The 24,707-nt window shown below is 36.6% G+C and overlaps 1 long non-coding RNA gene across 1 annotated transcript in view; it reads left to right on the top strand.

Moving 5' to 3' along the window:
• Positions 1-24,256: 24,256 nt before the first annotated feature.
• LOC145527356 (uncharacterized) overlaps positions 24,257-24,707 on the top strand; it is a 53,713-nt gene continuing 53,262 nt past the window's right edge. The window contains exon 1 of the long non-coding RNA XR_014069709.1: positions 24,257-24,390. This is a non-coding gene — a long non-coding RNA (uncharacterized LOC145527356). The remainder of the gene's footprint in view (positions 24,391-24,707) is intronic.

The following is a 24,707-nucleotide window of genomic DNA, read 5'->3' as shown; positions in this document are numbered from 1 at the left end:
TAAAAGAATGACGATATGATCCAGCAGTCCCACTTCTAAGTTTATATACAAAGGAAATGAAAACAATATTGACATTAGCCAAGATAGGGAAATAACCCAAGTTGTCTATTAATGGATCAGTGGATAAAGAAGATAGGTGTAAGGTCTAAAGGTCTAGTGCAAAACATGGTGACTATAGTTGGTAACACTGTACTATATAATTGAAATTTGCTAAGACTATAGAACCTAAATGTTCTCATCAAAAATAAAAAAATAAATAGATAAAGTGGTATGTTAATTGACTAAATGGTGGGAATTTCACAATGTATACATATATCAAATCATCATGATGTACTCTTGTACTCATGGGGCTTCTCTGGTGGCTCAGATTGTAAAGCGTCTGCCTACAATGCGGGAGACCTGGGTTCGATCCCTGGTTCAGGAAGATCCCCTGGAGAAGGAAATGGCAATCCACTCCAGTACTCTTGCCTGAAAAATTCCATGGGCTGAGGAGCCTGGTAGGCTACAGTCCATGGGGTCGCGAAGAGTCAGACACGACTGAGTGACTTCACTTCACTTCACTTCATGATGTACAGCTTAAATGTCTTATAATTTTATGTCAAATTTACCTCAATAACCTGTACAAAGAAGCTTTTTATTATATAATTTCCCCATTATTTATAATAACAGTAAAAATAAATTGTGTACCCCAAATTAATGATATACATTATGGCTGAAATAAAATATTTATAGAGGCTAATACAATGAAAAGTGACTGTTAGATTAGATTAGATTCAACAATTCGCATGAACATTCAAAATATATTACTTCTTTCTTAAAGCGATAGTATATATTGAAGATATTTACTTATAAAATTTTAAAAAATGTTATGTGGATAATGTACATTTTGTTCTCTGAATTATGATCAAGATGGTTTATTTTCAAAAGAATCTTTTCCGCTATGTATCAGGAATAATTTAGATATAGGTAACATAAAAGATAAGCACCCTAAAGAGTGATATTAATATTTCCTTTAGCTCTCACAATGTCATTATGAATGAAACAATTTTCAAAAATTCTAGATTTAAAGGGTTATTTTAAGTTATTATAAGGAGTAGTGCATGGATTTAAATCAATGCTTTGTATAAAAGTAGAAGTTAGCTACCCTTGCTTCAGTACTTTTAATTATTCAGTGTTTTAGAATATGGGCATACACAAAAAAGAGATTTAAGAGAATGCAGACATAAGAGATAATGAAAGAGAGATGGAGAAAGTGAGAGAAAACGACAAAGAGAGGAAAACTTTATGTTTATGTATTATATGTGTGTATATATATATACACACACACACATCAGTTCAGTTGCTCAGTCATGTCTGACTCTTTGCGACCCCATGAACCGCAGCATGCCAGGCCTCCCTGTCCATCACCAACTCCCAAGTTTACCCAAACTCATGTCCATTGAGTTGGTGATGCCATCTAACCATCTCATCCTCTGTGATCCCCTTCTCCTCCTGCCTTCAATCTTTCCCAACATCAAGGTCTTTTCAAATGAGTCACCTCTTCGTATCATGTGGCCAAAGTATTGGAGTTTCAGCTTCAACATCAGTCCTTCCAATGAACACCCAGGACTGATTTCCTTTAGGATGGACTGATTGGATCTCCTTGCAGTCCAAGGGACTCTCAAGAGTCTTCTCGAACACCACAGTTCATACACACACACACACATATATATATATAATATAAAACATAAAAACATTAAAAATGAAATAATATGGTTGTGGCTCAGCTGGTAAAAGAAGCCACCTGCAATGCGAGAGACCTGGGTTCGATCCCTGTGTTGGGAAGATCCCCTGGAGAAGGGAAAGGCTACCCACTCCAGTATTCTGGCCTGGAGGATTCCATGGAGTGTATAGTCCATAGGGTCGCAAAGAGTCGGACACGACTGAGCGAATTTCACTTCACTTGACTAATGAAAGGTTTAAGTACCAGAGCATGAAATATATTTGCAGGAAATGTGAGAGTTTGCTTTGTTAAAGGAAAATTAAATTTTAAGCAAGTTTATAAAAAAATCTTTCTGATGAGGTAATCTATTTGATTAAGGATTCAGGGATAGGAACATTAAAGCCAGGTGGTTCAAAGCACTCAGGCTATCTCAGAGTGGCTTTGCTCTGAGAGCAAGCACGGAAGTTATTTGATGCACTCTTTCCTTCTCCACTGTCTACAATTTGCGTTCTAAATGAAAGACAGAATACACACACATCAAAACCTTTTTTGGAAAAAAGTATGGAATACAAATGATGCTAGCTTAATTTTTTTAATGCTTGATTTATATTTTCCCCTCAGTTTTTATGTTTTATTTTGCCTTATGGGGATGAAAAGTTTCTATTTGTTGAAAAGAGCAGTGCTTGTTTTGGAAGTGACAAATTTCAAAAGAATAAGAATCGTATCAACGGACTGCATTATCACATAATCAGCGGTGGGGATAGCACCTTAAAAACTGCACAAACTGCTAAGCTTTTTCTTGCAAGAATAAAAAGTTACAGATGAACAAATGGCTACTTTCTCAGCAGCTCTGTCAGATGCTTAGGTGCTAATGTTTCTAAATGAAAAGGGTAGAAGTACCACAGCTATTTTAGGGACATTAGTGCTTAAAGAAGCTTTTACATGACTCACTTTTATTATAGATAGTCATTAACCAAGACTTACTGGAGGTTTTCTTTTTTAAAAAAAGTAATTAAATTTTGACTTCTAAAACTAAATCGTTTGTGGGAGTCCTGTAAAAATACATTTTCTGTTACTTTAAAAGAATAGAATACTGGAACTTTGATCAATGTATCAACGATGTTTTCCTCCTATAGAAAGTCCATGAGAAATGTGTTGCACCATCATTAGTTAAGACTACCTGAAAAATAGCAGTAATGTTTGGTTTATAATAAATACAGAGATCTAAATAGAATTATAGTCCTCATTTTAGAATGTGAGGACTCTATTACGATCCTGGGTAGGTATTTATTGCTCTGTTGTTTTTTGTTTGGTTTTTGTTTTTTAATAAGGAATTGCAACATCGTGTAGGTGCCGATCATTTGACCAGTAGGTGGCAGCATAGCTCTTTGGTTGCTCGGAAGAAGTGTTCTCCAATTTTGAGTCAAAACGACTCTACAGTGATTTAAAAAAATAAACTTTTTCTGTATGCTTCATATGCTTCTTTTATTTTCACACTATATTCATGCATGGGTATATAGTATTTAGGTATTAGTTTTACAGAAGATTAGCGATCTGCCTTCTCAGATTATATGATGTATTTATACATAGGCTGTATTTACAATATAATTTTCATTTATAGATCATAACATTTTAGACCATGAAAGGACGCTTCTAAATTTATTACTTCACCCCTATCATTTTACAGATAAAAAAAACATGGAGTTCCATAAACATAAAGTGATTTGTCCAAGATCAACCACAGGCAGTTTCAGAAATCAATTCATCCTCCTCTCTCAATAAAAAGTTATCTGCAACGAATTTTCTTTTGTACAAATGTTGATATCTGAACTAGAGAGTATAGACAACTACTTATACTTTATTTTGTTTATATTTTAAAGTAAAATGTCTCTCTCTTTTTCTTTTATTTGATAAGCTTAAACTGTATGGAAAGGCCATTGATGTGTGACAGTAATTTTTCCTGGTCACTAGCATTTTTAATCCAATAACAACATCAGATTAGGTGACTAGTCAATGCCAGCTGATGTGACAGTTTTAGATAATGAGATGTCATCTTATTAACCACTTGTCTCCAATCTTTCAGAATTTTGGTAATTTTGGTAATTGTTCTTCAGAAGGTATTTATTTCTCTAAGCTTAAAGCTAAAGTTGTTATTGTGGGAAGGGACCCTAACAAATCTCCCCTCCCTTACCTCTTAGGACTGGTGCTGCTCCGTCTGGCCCTCATCTCAATGCAATACTCAGACTCCAGCCAGCTCCTGGAAATTGCCAGACAGATTCCAAGCCAGACCCAAGCTTTTGCATTCACTAAAACAGTGGTACCAAATATTTTCAAAGATTGCTCTCTTGTCTTCTTTGGGTTTTGGCACAAACATTACCATTGCAGGGAAACTTCATGATCATCTTAAAATTACAACTGCCCCCTTGTCATTTTTCCAATCCATATTCTCTGATTTCTTTAGTACTTCTTTTGGCTACCATAAGAACTATATACTATTATCCACATAGGCAAACAATATATGTCATTTATTTGTTTATTTTATTTATTTATTAGTGTATTATCATTTATCCCACTACACTATAAGCCTCAAGGGGCCCCAGATTATGGATATCTTGTTTTCTTCTATATCTCCAACACCTAGAATAGTCCCTGGTAAATAGTAATAACTCAACAAATTGAATGCTGTATTCTATTCTTTTAAATAAAGCTCCTGAGATTGTTGGAAGGAAGCTGTATATAAGAGATTGCTACTTTTTAATGCCTAATTATTAACATAGAGCTTATTTCCTGAATTATTTGTAGTTCTTACAAAGTATTACAGCCTTGATTTGGCAAGTTCCTATATCTTTGCTAGTAACTGATGACTATTATAAGGAAAAAACAAATGAAAGCATTAATGGTGTATTATGCTTTCCAGATACTTGGTGAATAACTTTTTTCCCCCTCTTATTCTATTTTTTTCTTCTTCTTCTCTTTTTAAAATAATTATATAATAAAATACATAAAGTCAAAATAATGAAGACATCTTGGAATTTTAATAATATCAGGTTTTTTGTTGTTGTTGTTCAATCGCTAAGTCATGCCCAACTCTTTGCAACCTGATGGACTGCAGCATGCCAGGCTTCTCTGCCTTTAGTCTCCTGAAGTTTGCTCAGATTTATGTCCACTGAGTCAGTGATGCTGTCTAACCATCTCATTCTCTGCTTCCCTCTTCTCCTTTTGCCTTCAATCTTTCCCAGCTTCAAGGTCTTTTCCACTGAGCCAGCTCTTCACTTCAGGTGGCCAAAGTATTGGAGTTTCGGCTTCAGCATCAGTCCTTCCAATGAATATTCAGGACTGATTTCCTTCAGGATGGACTAGTTTGATCTCCTTGCTTTCTAAGAGACCCTCAAGAGTCATCTCCAGCACCGCAATTCAAAGGCATCAATTCTTTGTTGCTCAACCTTCACAATGGTCCAACTCTCACATCCATGCATGACTACTGGAGAAACCATAGCTTTGACTACACAGACCTTTGTTGGCAAATTGATGTCTTTGCCTTTTAATACACTATCAAGGTTTGTCATAGCTTTCCTTCCAAGGAGCAAGCATCTTTTCATTTCATGGCTCCAGTCACCATCCACAGTGATTTTGGAGCCCAAGAAAATGAAATCTGTCACTGCTTCCACTTTTTCCCCATCTATCTGCCATGAAGTGATGGGACAGGAGACCACGATCTTAGTTTTTTGAATGTTAAGTTTTAAGCTAGCTTTTTCACTCTCCTCTTTCACTTCATCAAGAGGCTCTTTCATTCCTCCTCACTTTCTGCCGTTAGAGTAGTATCATTTGCGTATCTGAGGTTGATACTTCTCCCAGGAATCTTGATTCCAGCTTGTGATTTATCCAGTCCAGCATTTCGCATGATGTACTCTGCATATAGGTTAAATAAACAGCATGACAATATACAGCCTTGTATCCCTTTCCAAATTTTGCACCAGTCTGTTGTTCCTTGTAAGATTCTGTTATCTTAAATTTAGATACAGAAAAATAAAATATAGCGTTTCATCTCTTGAGTCATAATATTGACCTTTGGCCTTGACAGATGTATTAATGTGCTACCTATTCTGAGGTGAGCAACTCTGCACGTTTTGTATGCACATCTTTATTTCACTAGAATGTTCCTTTCTAGTCAAAAGGCTTATTTTTGTTACTAGTCACATGCCACTGGTACTCTGTGGCTTTGTGACTATAAAACCACCTAATCGAGGCTACAATCAGTGACAAGTGATGGCAGAAGAGATAATGCTAATGATATGCATGCATTTTTCCTTCTAAGGGAGTATTGATCCAGGGTTCTCACATTCAGTTTGTAGGGAGAATTTTTTTACATGAACACTGTCTTATGAGAAACGTAGACACCAGATCCTTTGCTTTGGGTCATTCCAGACTCTCACATGTGTAAAATGCTATAATCTATACTGTGAAATATAGATTAAGCAAGCTCAGTCAGTTCACATTAAATTCACACTACTCTTATTCATTTAAGTTCAATGATATGAATTTTGTATTATGAAAGAATGAAACCTTTTTTTCACACAAACGACCCATGAACACATTATTTGCTCCAATAATGCATTTGTGTATGATGTTATCACCAACAAATATCTAATAAAAAGGAATTCCCATTGTCATAAAAATAAAACTGAATGAAGTAAAATGTGTATTTCCTCATTTAAATCATGAGTGATTGATATTGCTCACTTTGAACTATTTTTATTAAAAATAGTGAGATGAAAGAGTGGATCATGAGATGACAGGCAGTTTTACATCCATGTGCATACATGACCACCTTCTTCAGGAAACAGTATCAGGAATGGTAAGTGGAGAGTTATCAAAATCTCTGAAATCACTTGATATTGCCTTAAATGAAATCTGGATATTTTATGTAGGAATGCAATTAGCCACTTGTCAGTCCACTAATGTAGAAAAAATATGATGCAAAAATAGTAATATCAAAAATGTCCATTTTTATCTAAAATTTGCAAAATAAAATGAATTCACAGATGTAAAAATTTTGCATTACAGAGGCACATACCTTTTGTAATGATATTTACTATGTGAATGATCATATGGCATACTGTCACTTCAAATGTTTTAAAGGAAAGGTCTGAGTAGATTAACCAGATGATGTGGAAAATAAGCCAATAAGCCACCTGTAGTTTTGTTTGTACAACAATATCATACACATATAGTTTATCCTTCTGATTTTAGACATCACAATCTGTAACATCTCTAAACATGAAATGAATATCCATAGTAGCCTCCTTAGGTTCCATCTATGCAAATAGACAGTTTCCTGAGCACAGAGCTTAAATGGCACTAAGACTCTGCATGATTGCTGTCATGTAGAAAACACACTAAGGCTTTTTGAAAATTTAAAATATGGCCCCTAGCATTAATATTACCTATTTTGCTCATGAACAAAAAGAATATTTTTTTCTTAGATTAGCACTTTAAAGTCAATCGTGACTCTTCCATATTAAAATTATTATTAGACATTATATTCCTGAACAAATTGAGATATATAATTTATTGAAGAAATGAATATTTTCATACCATGCTGGAAAGCATATTCTATCATGCTGCTGTATTAGTCCATTCATACCAGTATAGCATTCACCTCCCAGTGGGTTGTGATTTCTTAGCCAATGGAACAGTTTATTTTTTTTTTTTTGGTCCGTTTTGGGACTTCAGGTATCTAACATAGTGGTTGACATCAGGTATTCAAGAAATGTTTATTGTATGGATTATAAACATTCTGCAATTTTTTTTCCCTTTTAAAGCTTCTTGAGGCATATAAAAAGTGAACAACAAATGAAGTATTATACCTATTTGCAAGTTATTTTAATTTAAATGATAGTTATAAACTTTCATAGAAATTAATTAATTGGTCTAGTCTTTATTTGCTTTTCTTATTTCCACCCTCTTTGTTTTTGATGAAAACATATAATAAGAAAATGAAACCTATTTTCATCAGGGCTTGCCATTTACAGGGTTTCTTTTACATAAATTTTGATAAACATTTATGAGAAAAATGTAAAAATACTAGAAACTATTTCAGTGCATTTTGAGGAAGTGATTTATACTTGCTAGCTTTATTTCCTTTTTTATTCTTTCTGACCAATAAACAAAGACTTCTCAAATCAAGTCATGTCCTCTCTGATATGTCTCATATTTGAATTCAAATATGCATACACTTTTATATTACTTGCCAAAAAAACACCAATGTGAAAACAATTTGTTTTCTCTTTTTTTTCTAAAGTCAAGACTCTTGTCATCACCTTTCTGTGTAATATTCATAACACAAAAGTCTGAATGTGGAAATTATCACATTTATTGGTTAATATTTGTCTGAGTTAAAATAAGACCGTTTTATGAAAAGTAAGTGAAAAAAACAGGGTCTTAAGAAAGTCTTCAGAAAATTAAAAAGGAACAGAGGCTATGCTTGTGTCATTGCATTACTTTTGTGCCATTACACTATTTTTAAATGACATTAAAATGAGGAGGAAGTCAACCTTATATCTTGTTAAACTTGTTTTAAAGCATCTTCTCTTTCTGAATCAGTGTTGGTGTGAATGTGTATGTACTTGCAGGCCTTACAGGACACGATCTCACAAATGGGTATTGCACTGTATCTTGGGCTTAAGTTCTATCTTGGGCTTTCTTAATTACCTAGGTGTAGAAGGAACCAGCCTATAAGGCATGGTGTTCATTCTGCTCCCTTCAGCCATCAATACTGGTTTGCAATTTTCTGTAGATTCATCAGACATAGGCACCTATCTTTTCATATATATATTAAGTAGATACATTTTAAAATTGAATATTATGAAGTTAATTCAATGGATTTGGTAAGAAAATAAACCATGCAGTAAAATTTTATATATTTTTAATTTTAACCTAAGGAAGAATAAAACTACAAGTTTTATACATACAAAATCACAGTACATTTGTGATATTAACTTATACTTCTTCTTCTCTACAAGTTAGTGTCACTTTTAGTGGTTATGGTTTGATGTAGTTTCATTATGGTCTGGTTCAGCCCCTCCATTGCCTTCATCTTCTGTTAATCCTTTCTTATATTTTCATGCCAACCGATATCTTTCTGAGTCTGTTAAGTCTATCTGTAGTTACTTAGAGGGAAGATATTTAAAAACAAAGTCATTCATTTTATTTTTAAATAGCTTCTTCCTAATGTTTGGAATCTTACTGCAAAAGTTCAAGTAATTCTAGAAATTAAGATATTTTCTAGGTTATAGAAGCATCTTCCATCTAGAAATTCTGAGTTGTGTTTCTTAAAAATGTTTTGGGTATACAGTATGAGTGAAAACAATTTTTAAATCACTGTTATCATTATCCTCATCTCATCTAAACTGATTATTTTGAAAACAAAATGCTGGTTGAGAGCAAGCTCATGAAGGATCATAGGACCAGTAGTGTTTGTAGCATAGATATCTAAAGCCGACTAATAAAATAAGAACTGTTCAATTCAGTTCAGTTGCTAGTCCTGTCCGACTCTTTTGAGACCCCACGGACTGCAACATGCCAGGCCTCCCTGTCCATCACCAACTCCCAGAGTCCACCCAAACCCATGTCCATTGAGTCGGTGATGCCATCCAACCATCTCATCCTCTGTCGTCCTCTTCTCCTCCCGCCTTCAATCTTTCCCAGGATCAGGGTCTTTTCAAATGAGTCAGCTCTTAGCATCAAGTGGCCAAAGTGTTACAGATTCAGCTTGAATATCAGTCCTTCCAATGAACGTTCAGGATTGATCTCTTTTAGGATGGACTGGTTGGATTTCCTTGCAGTCCAAGGGACTCTCAAGAGTCTTCTCCAACACCACAGTTCAAAAGCATCAAATCTTCGGCTCTCAGCTTTCTTTATAGTCCAACTATCACATCCATACATAACCACTGGAAAAACCATAGCCTTGACTAGATGGACCTTTTTTGGCAAAGTATTGTCTATGCTTTTTAATATGTTGTCTAGGTTGGTCATAACTTTTCTTCCAAGGAGTAAGCATGTTTTAATTTCATGTCTGCAGTCAACCATCTGCAGTGATTTTGGAGCCCCCCAAAATAAAATCTGTCACTCTTTCCACTGTTTCCCCATCTATTTGCCATGAAGTGATGGACCAGAGGCCATGATCTTAGTTTTCTAAATGTTGGGCTTTAAGCCAACTTTTTCACTCTCCTCTTTCACTTTCATCAAGAAGATCTTTAGTTCTTCTTCACATTCTGCCATAAGGGTGGTGTCATCTGCATATCTGAGGTTATTGATAATTCTCCTGGCAATCTTGATTCCAGATTGTGCTTCATCCAGTCCAGCATTTCTCATGATGTCCTCTGCATATAAGTTAAGTAAACAGGGTGACAATATAGAGCCTTGACGTACTGCTTTTCCTATTTGGACCCAGTCTATTGTTCCATGTCCAGTTCTAACTGTTGCTTCTGATCTGCACACAGATTTCCCAAGAGGCAGGTCAGGTAGTCCGGTTTTTCCATCCTTCCAGAATTTTCCAGTTTATTGTGATCCACACAGTCAAAGGCTTTGGCATAGTCAACTCAGAAGTAGGTGTTTTCTTGGAACTTTTTGGTTATTCAATGACCCAATGGATGTTGGCAATTTGATCTCTGGTTCCTCTGTCTATTCCAAAACCATCTTGAATATCTGGAAGTTCATGGTTCACATACTGTTGAAGCTTGGCTTGAAGAATTTTCAGCATTACTTTACTAGGGTGTCAGATGAGTGCAATTGTGTTATAGTTTGAGCATTCTTTGGCATTGCCTTTCCTTGGGATTGGAATGAAAACAGACCATTTCCAGTCCTGTGGCCACTGCTGAGTTTTCCAAATTTGCTAGCATATTGAGTGCAGCACGTTCACAGCATCATCTTTCAGGATTTGAAATAGCTCTACTGGAATTCCATCATCTCCACTAGTTTTTTTCGCAGTGACGCTTCCTAAGGCCCACTTGACTTCACATTCCAGGATGTCTAGCTCTAGGTGAGTGATGATACCATAGTGATTATCTGGGTCATGAAGGTCTTTTTTGTACAGTTCTGTGTATTCTTGCCACCTCTTAATAGCTTCTGCTTCTGTTAGGCCCATACCATTTCTGTCCTTTATTTAGCCCATCTTTGCATGAAATGTGCCCATAGTATCTCTAATTTTCTTGAAGAGATCTCTAGTCTTTCCCATTCTATTGTTTTCCTCTACTTCTTTGCACTGATCACTGAGGAAGGCTTTCTTATCTCTCCTTGCTATTCCTGGGAACTCTACATTCAAATGGGTATATCTTTCCTTTTCTCCTTTACATTTCACTTCTTTTCTTTTCACAGCTATTTGTAAGGCCTCCTCAGACAGCCATTTTGATTTTCTGCATTTCTTTTTCTTGGGGATGCTTTTGATCCCTGTCTCCTGTACAATTTCATGAACCTCTGTCCATAGTTCATCAGGCACTCTGTCTATCAGATCTGGTCACTTAAATCTATTTCTCACTTCCACTATATAATCATAAGGGATTTGATTTAGGTCATACCTGAAGGGGCTAGTGGTTTTCCTACTTTCTTCAGTTTAAGTCTGAATTTGGCAATAAGCAGTTCATGATCTGAGCCACCGTCAGCTCCTGGTCTTGTTTTTGCTGACTGTATAGAACTTCTTCATCTTTGGCTGCAAAGAATATATCTGATTTTGGTATCGACCATCTGGTGATGTCCATGTGTAGAGTCTTCTCCTGTGTTGTTGGAATAGCGTGTTTGGTATGACCGTGTGTTCTCTTGACAAAACTCCTATTATCCTTTGCCCTGCTTCATTCTGTACTCCGAGGGCAAATTTTCTGTTGCCCCAGGTGTTTCTTGATTTTCTACTTTTGCTTTCCAGTCTCCTGTAATGAAAAGGACATCTTTCTTGGTTGATAGTTCTAAAAGGTCTTGTATATCTTCATAGAACTGTTCAAATTCAACTTCTTCAGCATTCCTGGTGAGGGCATTGGCTTGGATTACCCTGGTATTGAATGGTTTGCCTTGGAAATGAACAGAGATCATTCTGTCGTTTTTGAGATTGCATCCAAGTACTGCGTTTCAGACCTTATTGTTGAATGTGATGGCTACCCCATTTCTTCTAAGGGATCTTGCCCCCTTGGATTAAAAAAAAAAATCTTTCAGGTCTTCTTAGGAAGTAAAATTAATTGAGTCTGTGGTATACTGCCAGGAGTAACAGGAAAATTTGGCCTTGCAGTACAGAATGAAATAGGACAAAGGGTAAAAGAGTTTTGCCAAGAGAATGCACTGGTCATAGCAAACACCCACTTGCAAAAACACAGAGAAGATTCTACACATGGACATCACCAGATGGTCAATACCAAAACCAGATTGATTATTTTCTTTGCAGCCAAAGATGAAGAAATTCTATACAGTCAGCAAAAACAAGACCAGGAGCTGACGGTGGCTCAGATCATGAACTCCTTATGGCCAAATTCAGACTTAAATTGAAGAAAGTAGGAAAACCACTAGCCCCTTCAGGTATAACCTAAATCAAATCCCTTATGATTATACAGTGAAAGTGAGAAATAGATTCAAGGGATTAGATGTGATAGACAGAGTCCCTGAAGAACTTTGAACAGAGGTTTGTGACACTGTACAGGAGGCAGGGATCAAGACCATCTCCAAGGAAAAGAAGTGCAAAAAGGCAAAATGGCTGTCTGAGGAGACCTTACAAATAGCTGTGAATAGAAGAGAAGTGAAAGGCAAAGGAAAAAAGGGAAGATATATGCATTCAAATTCAGAGTTCCAAAGAATAGCAAGGAGAGTTAAGAAAGCCTTCCTCGGTGATCAATGCAAAGAAACAGAGGAAAACAACAGAATGGGAAAGACTAGAGATCTCTTCAAGAAAATTAGAGATACTATGGTCACATTTCATGCAAAGATGGGCTCAATAAAAGACAGAAATGGTATGGGCCTAACAGAAGCAGAAGATATTAAGAAGAGGTGACAAGAATACAAAGAGAACTGTATGAAAAAGATCTTCATGACCCAGATAATCACAATGGTGTGATCACTCACCTAGAGCCAGGCATCCTGGAATGCAAAGTCAACTGGGCGTTAGGAAGCATGACTACAAAGAAAGCTAGTGGAGGTAATGGAATTCCAGTAGAGCTATTTCAAATCCTAAAAGACAATGCCGTGAAAGTGGTGCACCCAATATGCCAGCAAAGTTGGAAAACTCAGGTGTGGCCACAGGACTGGAAAAGGTCAGTTTTCATTCCAATCCCAAGGATAGGCAATGCAAAGAATGCTCAAAATAGTGTACAATTGCACTCATCTCACATACTAGTAAAGTAATGCTCAAATTAGCCAAGCCAGGCTTCAACAGTTTGTGAACCGTGAACTTCAGATGTTTAAGCTGGTTTTAGAAAAGACAGAGGAACCAGAGATCAAATTGCCAACATCCATTGGATCATCGAAAGAGCATGAGAGTTCCAGAAAACATCTATTTCTGCTTTATTGACTATGCCAAAGCCTTTGGCTGTGTGAACCACAGAAAACTCTGGAAAATTCTTAAGGAGATGTGTATACCAGACCACTTGACCTGCCTCTTGAGAAATCTGTATGCATCTCAGGAAGCAACAGTTAGAACTGGACATGGAGCAACAGACTGGTTCCAAATCGGGAAAGGAGTACATCAAGGCTGTATATTTTCATCCTGTGTTTTTAACTTATATTCAGAGTACATCATGAGAAATGCTGGACTGGATGAAGCACAATCTGGAATCAAGATTGCCAGGAGAAATATCAATAACCTCAGATATGCAGATGATACCACCCTTATGGCAGAATGTGAAAAAGAACTAAAGATCTTCTTGATGAAAGGGAAAGAGGAGACGAAAAAATTGGCTTAAAGCTCAACATTCAGAAAACTAAGATCATGGCATCTTGTCCTATCACTTTTTTGCAAGTAGATGGGGAAACACTGGAAACAGTGACAGATTTTATTTTGGGGGGCTCCAAAATCACTGCAGATGGTGACTGCAGGCATTAAATTAAAAGACACTTGCTCCTTGGAAGAAAAGTTATGACCAATCTTGACAGCATATTAAAAAGCAGAGACATTCCTTTGCCAACAAAGGTCCATCTAGTCAAGGTTATGGTTTTTCCAGTAGTCATGTATGGATGTGAGAATTGGACAATAAAGAAAGCTGAGTGCCGAAGAATGGATGCTTTTGAACTGTGGTGTTGGAGAAGACTCTTGAGAGTCCCTTGGACTGCAAGGAGATCCAACCAGTCCATCCTAAGGGAGATCAGTCCTGAGTGTTCATTGGAAGGACTGATGTTGAAGCTGAAACTCCAAACTTTGGCCACCTTATGCAAAGAGCTGACTCATTGGAAAAGACCCTGATGCTGGAAAAGATTGAGGGCCGGAGGAGAAGGGGACAACAGAGGATGAGATGGTTGGATGGCATCACCGACTCAATGGACATGGGCTTGAGTGGACTCTGGGAGTTGGTGATGGACAGGAAGGCCTGGCATGCTGCAGTCTATGGGGTTGCCAAGAGTCAGACACAACTAATCAACTGAATTGAACTAGCATATCCAGGAAACAGATGAGCCATAAACATTTATCATTTCATGAACACAGTTGTAAAATCCTTAAATGTAGTTAAGCAAATTTAATAAAGCAATTTATATGCAAAATACTAGGTCACAGCCAGGTTTATCCTAGGAATGCAAGGTTTGTGTAAAATTTGTAATCAATATAATTCACATTATTGAGAGACTAACATTAAAGATTATGTGATCATCTTAATAGATGCAGTAAAACATTTTAAGAAATTCAACAATATAGTCATGATAAAAGCTCTCAGCCTACTAGAAATGCAAAAGAACTTCCTCAAACTGATAAAATGCACCTATGAAAACTTACAGCTAACATGATGCTTAAATGCTTTCCCTCTGATATAAGGAAAAGAGCAGGTATTTTTCACTTAAAATTGTCTAATAAAATGTTCTCAAGAGCTTGATATTAATATTTTGTTATATCTTGTATAATATATCAATTATTAACATTTTCATGATTATACAATGAAAAGAATACAAAACTAATTCTAGTTAATTAAATGGGTGGTCTAACTGACCTTAGTTAAATACTTTGTATCACTTTAGGTAAGACATTAAAAAAGGAAAGATTTTTTTTGTTCCCAGAACTAGGCTTGATGTTCATATACATTACATATTTAAGTTTTTCTCATGCTTTTATCCATACATTTTGTTCAAATTTTTTTTATTCTTGACTACACAGTTCTTTGAAGATCAGTGAGTGCTCAAGTTCAAGATTATGTGTAATTCTGTACCACATTCCATTTATATCTGGCTGCTTTTCCTTCAGTGTCTGAAATCCAAATATACATAATAGAGAGAGAACAAGAAAGGGGAAAAAAAATAAGCCAAAAATAAATAAATGGAAAGTAATGTAATTTATAAATTATACAGGTGGAGATAAAGCTATAATTGAACCTGCAAGTTCAAGCTGGACAATGATAATTTGAGGAATGGGAATTAGGTTCCTGGGAGAGATAGGGTTCAGAAATGTTATGAATGATAGGGTGGCAGGTTTGGTGGTATTTCACCCAGATTCCCTCTCAGCCACCAGGTCCTGCAGCTGCCAAGCATATAATTTTGATCACTGATTGTTTGCAACCCTATTCCTCTCTTAGTCACAGGAAAATGCTTCACTCAAGGCTGTTCACCTTTCCAGGAGTGATCAGAGATTAGCTGATGTGGGGATACAAAGGCCTGGTCCTTTGCCTAAATTTGGAACTACCCTGAAGGGTGATCCCAGTTGCAGAGCTCCATGTAAGATTAGCTGGGATCTTGTTTACACAGCATTACAACTGTCCCTCTGTCTAGTTGTGCTCTTCTGACTTCTGACAGGTTCTGTCTCCCAAGACTGCTCCCCGGTAAGCATTCTGCATAGATCTTTGTTTTAGAATCTGTTTCATTGGAACTGTATATAAAACAAATGACCATTGAATTGATACCTGTAGTAGAGTGGCTTTTCAGGTACATGGTTCTATCTTGAAAGGGCTAAGTTTTCCGTGAGTTGAGTAGTGAGCATGAGAGAGTTGAATGAGGCGCATGAAATGACCAGGGTAACCAAAAATGAATGGAACTGCTTAATTTACATAATGAATATTGTATGGAAAATATATCTCAGAAATTCACTTTAAATTACTAACTAGAAGTAAAGTTAGCTTGCAAAAATCATTTATTTAAAAAGAAAGTAGAACAAAATCATTTTATAATTTGACACCTAGATCCTGTGATTGCTAAGTACATCCTGACAGTATTGGCACTGAAGCCAGGGTGAGCTTAAAGAGTGCCAATGGGAAAAGATGGTGCCAAGCTAATGCTGAATATTGCTTTAAATTGAACACTAATGCCAGTTTGCTTTTGTATCACAATAAAGTAAAGAAAACACCAAAATTTCACTTTTACATGATAAACGTTTTTGGTGTCCGCATCTAGTTATTTCTGAACTTGTCATCCATCCCTCCCCACTTACCCCTCCTCCCGTATATCTTCTGGGAATGATTCCAAACACTTAGCTCCTAAAACAAGAAATCTGTGAGCTAATTTAGACTCTTACTCACATAATCCTTACATGCATTCCCTACATCATGCCCAGGCTGGCTGCTACCTCTTTATTAACATTTGAATTCATTCTTCCCTCTAACTTCATTGTTGCTTTTGTGATTCTGATCAATCTTGGCTAGATTATTTCATAGCATTCTTACAGCTAGTATCTTCCAAACCAAGTTCAAAATTATTCCCAGGATGAATATTCTAAATGCAAAATTAATCATGCTGTCCTTCTATTACATGTTCCATGCCCTCTATCTTTAAGACTTTCTAGCATAGCATAACATAGAAGGCTCCAGTACTGTGTCTATACAGTACCTTTCCAGACATTTATCTTATCATCAAATCTTATGGCGCAAATACATTTTACTACTGTCAATTTCCTCAAATTTGTGCCTGATCACGTGACAACTTCTCTTCCTAGAACACCCACTACTTTAGATTTCAAAAATTATTGTCCTTAAGAATGTGGTTTTGAAAAAATATAATTTGCTGACTTGTTGAAAACTTGAATTTGAATGGCTTGAGTGGGGACCTGCACTCTCCAGTTGACTTTGGGACCCCCTTACTTTCATGATATCTAGGCAAGTTGCTTAGATATATCAGTATTTGTCCTTCGAGACTGTGTTCTTCTGAGTATAATCTGAAACTTTCCTGACTGTATGGTCTTATTTAAGTTTTTCTCTTCTCAAGGGCTCCTACAAGTACCTTTAAATTTTCTTTTATAATAGTATTTTCAATAGTCTTCTCGTATTACTTTCATTTTCCATATTACCTTCATTTTCTTCATTTTCCTTGCTGATGTTTTAAACAAGAATATGCTATGTCTGATGAACTAAAACATTGATAATTCCATCCAATATGTTCTCTATATTTTATATCAAGCTCTTCTGTATGGCAACTTAAGTTACTATAAAATGGCTGGTCAATATAGAAAAAATAAATCCATATCATCAGTTCTCTATTTGTGGTGAGTTTGCCTTCCAGAGAATGTTTGCGGTGCCTGGAGACATTTTTGGTTGCTACAATGATGGGTGGAGGGAACTGCTGGCATCTGGTGAACAGAGTCCAGGGCACTGCTAAATATCCTGCAATAGATAGTGCAGACCCTCACAACAAAAAATTATCCATTCTAATATGTCAAGAGTGCTGAGATTGGGAAACTCTGATTAATAAGGAAACAAACATCTCTTAGGCTCAGGAGTCAAACTGTTTGGGTCTAAATTCTGCCTCCACATGGGAAGTGTCTGAGTGACATTGGCCAATTTACCTATTCCTCAGTTTTCTTGAAAAAGTGGAAGTAGTGACCATGCATCAAAAGGTTATCATCAGAATTAAATGCTTAGAATAGTACTTGTATATAGGTAACAATTAGATATTTTAATTATTCTTGTCATGTATTATAAATATAGTTCTATTGCTTATGAATGTATGTGACTTTTCAATCACAAAATTGTTAAAGCAGTTTCGCCAGAATCCATTTCTCTTACTGCAATATTTGCTTTTTATCTCATTGTGATTTCATTTGGTTTTAATTAAATACCACCTAAGTTAGTCACCTAAGTTTTTGTTGTCATTTTCTCTTCTCTTCAGTCATGCTATCAGTAGGTCAGAATTGTTAGTGTTTCAGTCATATAATGAGGAAAAATCATACCGAACAAACACATAGAAAAATTTAGTGTTTGTACAAGACAAAAATGACACTGACAACTGGAGATAGTTGACTTCATTCTGATGAGTATCATGAGATTGCTGAGATTCTTAACAGAAACAGCATTCTAAATTTCAAGTAAAGGAACCATTTACAGTGTTGGTTACAAAGTCTAAAATATCAGTGTATACCCAGCATATTTTCAATATTATCATTTATATTGTTTTTTCAGTAGTATTAAAAGTTTCATAGTTTATCAGCAAATGCTTGCATGTTCTGATGTGAGCAAATTAACTATTACAAAGCAAATAATTTTGCACTCACCCAGGTAGTTAATATAATATAAATTTAAAGTTGAATCCCAACTTCCTGCAAATAATGGACTATATGGAATTTTCTACCTTCCCACTTATTGTAAGCTTTTTGATAAAATATTTATTATCTGTTGAGGCACTGGATACTAATAAGAAAAAAAATGTTGTGGAACTCTTTTCATAATAAAAATGAAATTCATCACAGTTAGGGAATTTCCAGGGAAACTTATGTATCTTTTTTAATAGTCAACAACATGGAAACAGTCAAAACCATCACTTATCTTTGAGTGAAGTTTATCAAGGGCTGTATGAGAAAAATGTGGGTCATTCCTCAACCTAAATTAGACTCTCTTTTTCCCCCACTGGAGGAAAAAAAAAAAGCAATGTTTTCTAAAAGTGATATAATCTGTCTGACTAAAATATCAGTTTGCAAAACTTTGAATATGACACAAAGAATTCACAAGACTATCCAGTATATTCACAAGGCTATCTAGTATATAGATAGGTATGGCTCAATACTTGATATGATAATTTTCATCTTCAATGTTGATTCTACAAAACTATAAAACTTTGTAACCTTATAAGACAAAGAGAGAAATAGCATTTGAGATAAGAACAAGAAAAGAGAAACACTTTAATAGAATCAGGGGTTTGTTTTGTTCTATTTTGCTGTTGTTTGGGGGTGGGTCGTTTTATTTATTTATTTTTGTTCAGACCTCAATATATTAATACATGCATTTATCTATTTCCCCAAATCACACTATGATTAAATAAAAGAAGCACTCGCTCTGAGGAAAGCTGGTTCCCATGTTGTGGGGACACTCAAACAGCCTACTGAGAGGTCCATGTAGCAAAAAAGTGAGGCTTCCTGTGAATAGCCCTTGAGCTACTGGTGTTTCCTGCCAACAGCCATGTAAGTGAACCATCTTAAAACCAGATTCTGTGTGGCAGTCAAGATGACTGCAGCACTGGCCAACATCTAGGCCACAACCTCTTGGGAACACTGAACCAAAACTACCCAGTTAAGCTGCTTCTGAGTTTTTGAGCCACATAAGCCAAAAGATGGCTTCCCTGGTGGTTCAGTCAGTAAAGTATCTGTCTGCAATGCAGGAGACCCGGGTTCAATCCCTGGGTAGGGAAGATCCCCTGAAGAAGGAAATGGCAATCCACTCCAGTATTCTTACCTGGAAAATCCCATGGACAGAGGAGGTTGGCGGGCTGTAGTCCATGGGGTTACAACTGTCGGACATGACTTAGTGACTAAACCACCAAACCAAAAGATGATAAATGTTTGCTGTTTTAACTTGGTAAACTTTGAACTAATTTGTTAATGGTAAAAGTGATACAATGAAAAAATAAAACAGAATAAAACACATCATAGCAAATGGAAGCTGGTAACAGTCTGAAAGCTGTAAGGCAAACAGACAAGTGATAGAAGACAGAATGTGGGTAGGATTGAAAACAGGTGGATGGATAAATTTTTTTTCTTTTGGTGGATGGATAATTGAGAGTCAACAAAAGGAGAACTTAGATTCCAAAATGTCCTCTCACTCTCCTAACCCAAAGCAAAATGGAACAAAACAAAAATCATCTCTTGCCATTTTGTCAGAATATAGGTAGATGGCTTACTCTATGGAAGGATGGCAAATTCTGGTACCTAAGGTACAGTTGTGGAAGGGGAGTATAGGATTTAATAATGTCAATTAAATGGGAGTCTACTTGGTGATTAGCAGGAAACCAGACAGTTTCCTGATAACTTCCCAGAATTTTTAAAATTAGAGTTACAATTCCCATCTCTCAAGAGATAAAATTAAATTAGTCCTTCCTTTAAACTGATCAGCACCAGAAAAAAGTATGCTCTCAGTGAAATGTGCATTTCTGCAGAAAAATGGCCTCAATTATTGACTTGCTATGTTACTGTGGTCCACATCATGTTAGGCAGAGCTCTAAGATGACTCCTCATCTTAGCCTCATATAACCCCCTTCTTTGAGCATGGAAAGGAACTGTGAATAGGATGGGAGATCACCCCAATTATAAGGTCATCTTATTTGCTAAAAGCAAAAGGATTTTGCAGATGTAATTTAGGTGTCTAACCAGCTGACTTTGAGTTAATAAAAAGGGAGTCATCTGGGATGGACATGACCCAAACAGGTGAGCTCTTAAAAGAGACTTTAAGAATACAGAAGACCTTTGGACCTTAAAATGGAAAACTGCCATGTTCTGGAGAGGGCCGTGTTTCTAAGGATCTGAATGCAAACTCTAGGATCTGAAAACAACCCCTGGCGAGCAACCAGCAAAGAGAACATGGACCTCAGTACTGTAAGGGTGAGACTTTCTACAGCTAAATTCTGTCACCCATCAGGATGAGTTTGAAAATAAGTTCTTATCCAGCTGAGCCTCTGGAGGAGAATTCAGTTTGGCCAACTGTTTCACTTCAGCCTTGTGAAGCCCTGAGCAGAAAAGTCTTCTGAACCATGCCCAGGCTTCTCATGTACAGAACTGTGAGATTAAAATTGATTTTTTAAGCCACTAAATTTGTGGTAATTTGGTATGTGACAATAAGAAATGAAATAATATACACACCATCAGACAAGTTCTGTCAATTTAGATAACTTCCATTTAGCATTTTCTCTCCTTTTAACATGAATAAGTAACCAAACATAGTTATACTTTGAGGAAAGACATTAATCATAGACAATGATTTTTTTTTTCTGAATTGATGAACATGAGTTTTCACATTAATAGACCCATTGAGTATATAGCAGTAATGAAAAACACTCAAAATAACATGACATTATGAAATTTCAGAACATAGTGGATAAAGATACAGTCAAGCTGGACTGCATTAGAATTGTCACTAATATATGGAAGGTAGAAGGTAAGAGAGTAATACCTTTGCATACCAAGAAAAAGGGTTATCCCTCTACCTTGAGTTCTGTATCAAGGCAAAATAGGATTTTGTTTTACGATACAACAAATATTTTTTGGTGGCATGCATCTTCTCAAAATATTACCTCCTATGCCTTTTATGGAAACCACTGGAGGCTATACTCCCTAAAATTCTAGAGAATAGATCAAGAAAAAAATAAGGCCTTGATTCCAGAAAATAGAAGATCCAGATTAGTTCTAGCAAAAGGATGATAGTGAAAAGAAGTCCAGGGAGAGTTGCATAGCAGGTATGGAGAACAGCAGCATCACCCACATGGGGATGTGTGCAGAAGGAGGAGGGCTTCAGGACAGAGATCACTTTGAAAATAATGAATTGATAGATATTTTGATGGGTTTGAACATACGGGAAATCCCGCTGAAAGACTTTCTAGAATCTAGTGGCTATTTTTGAAGGAACAGTATTTCTTACAAAACAGTACAAATTCCAAAATGGGGCAACCAATTATTTCAGAAAAGTTAAAACTTTTTTATAGGTACTTATTAATGTATATGGGGCTTCCTCGGCTCAGATGGTAAAGATTCTACTGCAATGAGAGAGACCCAGGTTTGATCCTTGGATCAGGAAGATTCATTAGAGAAGGGAATGGCTACCAACTCCAGTATCCTTGCCCAGAGAATTCTATGGACAGAGGAGCCTGGCAAAATACAGTCCATAGGGTCACAAAAAGTCAGACAAGACTGAGTGACTAATTGGCTCATGTATAATACATTGCTCAGCACTGAATGATAAGTGTAATTGGATAGTATCAATAGTACTTACTGAGTATTTAAGTAAATTTTGATACGGGCTTATTATAAGAGTAGGAAAAAGAGAATGATGGAAAAGGTGTTTGTTGTTGGAGACACAAATCTTACACACCATTATAGAAAACAAGATGTACTTTTTAAAAATTCTGTATCTCAATATAGAAGTTTAGATATACATTTTATGTATACACAGGCAAATATAAGTAGACATTGCCTTAGGGAAAAAAAGCCAAGAAATGGGATTAGGGAGTACTAGGAAACAGTGGGAAAAAGAGAACTTCATTACCAGACTTTTTGGTACCATTTGATTTTTTTAAAAAACTGTATGTACAACTTTTATAAAATAAAATTTGTTAAAAAGATCATAGTAAACTAATTAAAATGTAAATATGGGTGGCAGTGTGGGAAAATGTTTCCTGCTTATGTGACAGTCAACAGGATGATATTCATTATTCAAGTAATTCACTCATTACTGATGAAAAAATATAAGGTGTTGTCATGGCTGAGAGTGATTTGGAGACAGATTCCGTTTATTAAGCTTAGTTTCTTTGATACTAACTCTTATTCCTGGGCTAGACACATAATTTCCTCTTCTCTAAAACATAATACCTACACCACATGGTTCCTGGAAAAGTAAATATGAGAAAGCTTGTAAAGTATTTTGACAGTACCTGGTAAATAATAAGTCAATAAATCTTAGCTATATAAATTACTAGGGAATATTTACTAAGGAGCTCTTAGTAAATTTACTATGTACACAGCCTAAGTCTTAAGTCTGGGTACATAACTTAATGAATGAAACAAGAATAATTTCTGTATGTAGAACTGGCAGTCTAGTTGGCAGTCTGGATAAAAGACAAATGAGAAAATGCAACCACAAATTTAAAAAGACTAAAAATGTTTTAAAATCAGAATCCTCATAAGTGATCAGCACCCTGAAAGAAACAGAATAGTAGACAGCACTGGTATGTGTGTGTGTGTGTGTGTGTGTGTGTGTGTGTGTGTGTGTTGTAGGGTAGACATTATATTTTCAAAGGTTATTGTTAGTTGTGTCGTGAGGAGATGGCGTTTAAGTCACAGCCTGTATTAATCTGATGAAGATGCCATAACAAAGTACCACAGAGAGTGGTACTTAACGACACATTTCTTTCTCATAGTCCTCAAGTCTAGAATTCTTAAGATCAAGGTTCTTGCCTATTCAATTTCTGCTGCTGCTGCTGCTAAGTCACGTCAGTCGTGTCTGACTCTGTGCGACCCCATAGACGGAAGCCCACCAGGCTCCCCCGTCCCTGGGATTCTCCAGGCAAGAGCACTGGAGTGGGTTGCCATTTCCTTCTCCAACGCATGAAAGTGAAAAGTGGAAGTGAAGTAGCTCAGTCGTGTCCGACTCTTAGCGACCCCATGGACTGCAGCCTACCAGGCTCCTACGTCCATGGGATTTTCCACACAAAAGAGTACTGGGGAGGGCTTTATTCCTGGCTTGCAGATGGTCACCTTCTTGCTGTATTCTTACATGGCCTTTGCTGCTTGCTCACCGGAAGAGGTGGGGTGTGGGGCACAAGCTGAACCTCTCTGGTGCTGAACCTCTCTTAGAAGAATTACTAATCCTACTGAATCAGAGCTCTACTCTTATGACCTAATTTAATTTTGATTACTTCTGTGAAGGATCTGTCTCTGAATACAGTCACATTGGTGGTTAGAGCATGAACATATACACTTGGGGGCAACACAAACATTAAATTCACATTTCACCCCGGCCCCCCAAATTTATGTCATTCTTGCCATCACAACATCTACGAAAGACTTTAAGTCACTCCAGCATCAACTCAAAAATCTAAGGTCTAATGTCTGTTGTAAATACCATCTAATTCAGTATTACTGAAACTCAAAGTACAATTCATCTTGAGGCAAAATTCCTCTCTAGCTGTAAACCTCTAAAATCAAACAAGATATATGCTTCCAAAATACATGTTGATAGGACACACATTCCCAGTCCAAAAGGGAAGCATAGGAAAGAAGGAAGAAGTGATAAGTCCCACACAAGTCCAAAATCTAGCAAGGCAGATGATATTAGATCTTGAGGCTTAAGAATAATCTTCTTTGGCTGTATATCTATCTTCTGAACCCACTAAGACTGTTAACTGCACACGTGGTTCTGCCAGACAGAGATCCTCACCCCTAAGGCACTAGGCAACAGTTACCCTCAGGATTCCAAGTGACCTAAGCAAGGCTCCATTTAGTGGCAGCCTAGCTTATTGAAACTTACGATGTCTCCACCCTTTGAAAATGGAGTAGAAGCAGCCTCTGGACCTGTGGTGGGAGTGGCAGCCCTGATGATTGGAGAATCACCTTTAAGGTCATTCTTCCCTTTTCTTGAAAGATAAGGCATACTCATAGCCAAGTAACTCTATGGCCCCATCCTGTAGAATATACCACATTATTTTTAACCACATCATGAAGCATGCATGATCTCGTTTCCCCATTCAGGGGTCGAACACATGCCTCCTGCAGTGGAAGCATGGGGTCTTAACTACTTGAATTCCAGGGAACCCATCCTGTAGAATATAAAGTCCTACAGCCTTCCCTCAATTGTCCTGTCTTTGTCCCTTTCGGTTAAAACTGGCATTATTTCTGCTTCCGTAATCCCATGATGTGTCTATGGCAGTCCAGCCA

Source organism: Giraffa tippelskirchi, chromosome 11 (assembly GCF_054371585.1).
Source record: "Giraffa tippelskirchi isolate mGirTip1 chromosome 11, T2T-mGirTip1v1.2.pri, whole genome shotgun sequence".
NCBI lineage: Eukaryota > Metazoa > Chordata > Mammalia > Artiodactyla > Giraffidae > Giraffa > Giraffa tippelskirchi.
This window is presented reverse-complemented; position numbering and strand designations above follow the sequence as displayed.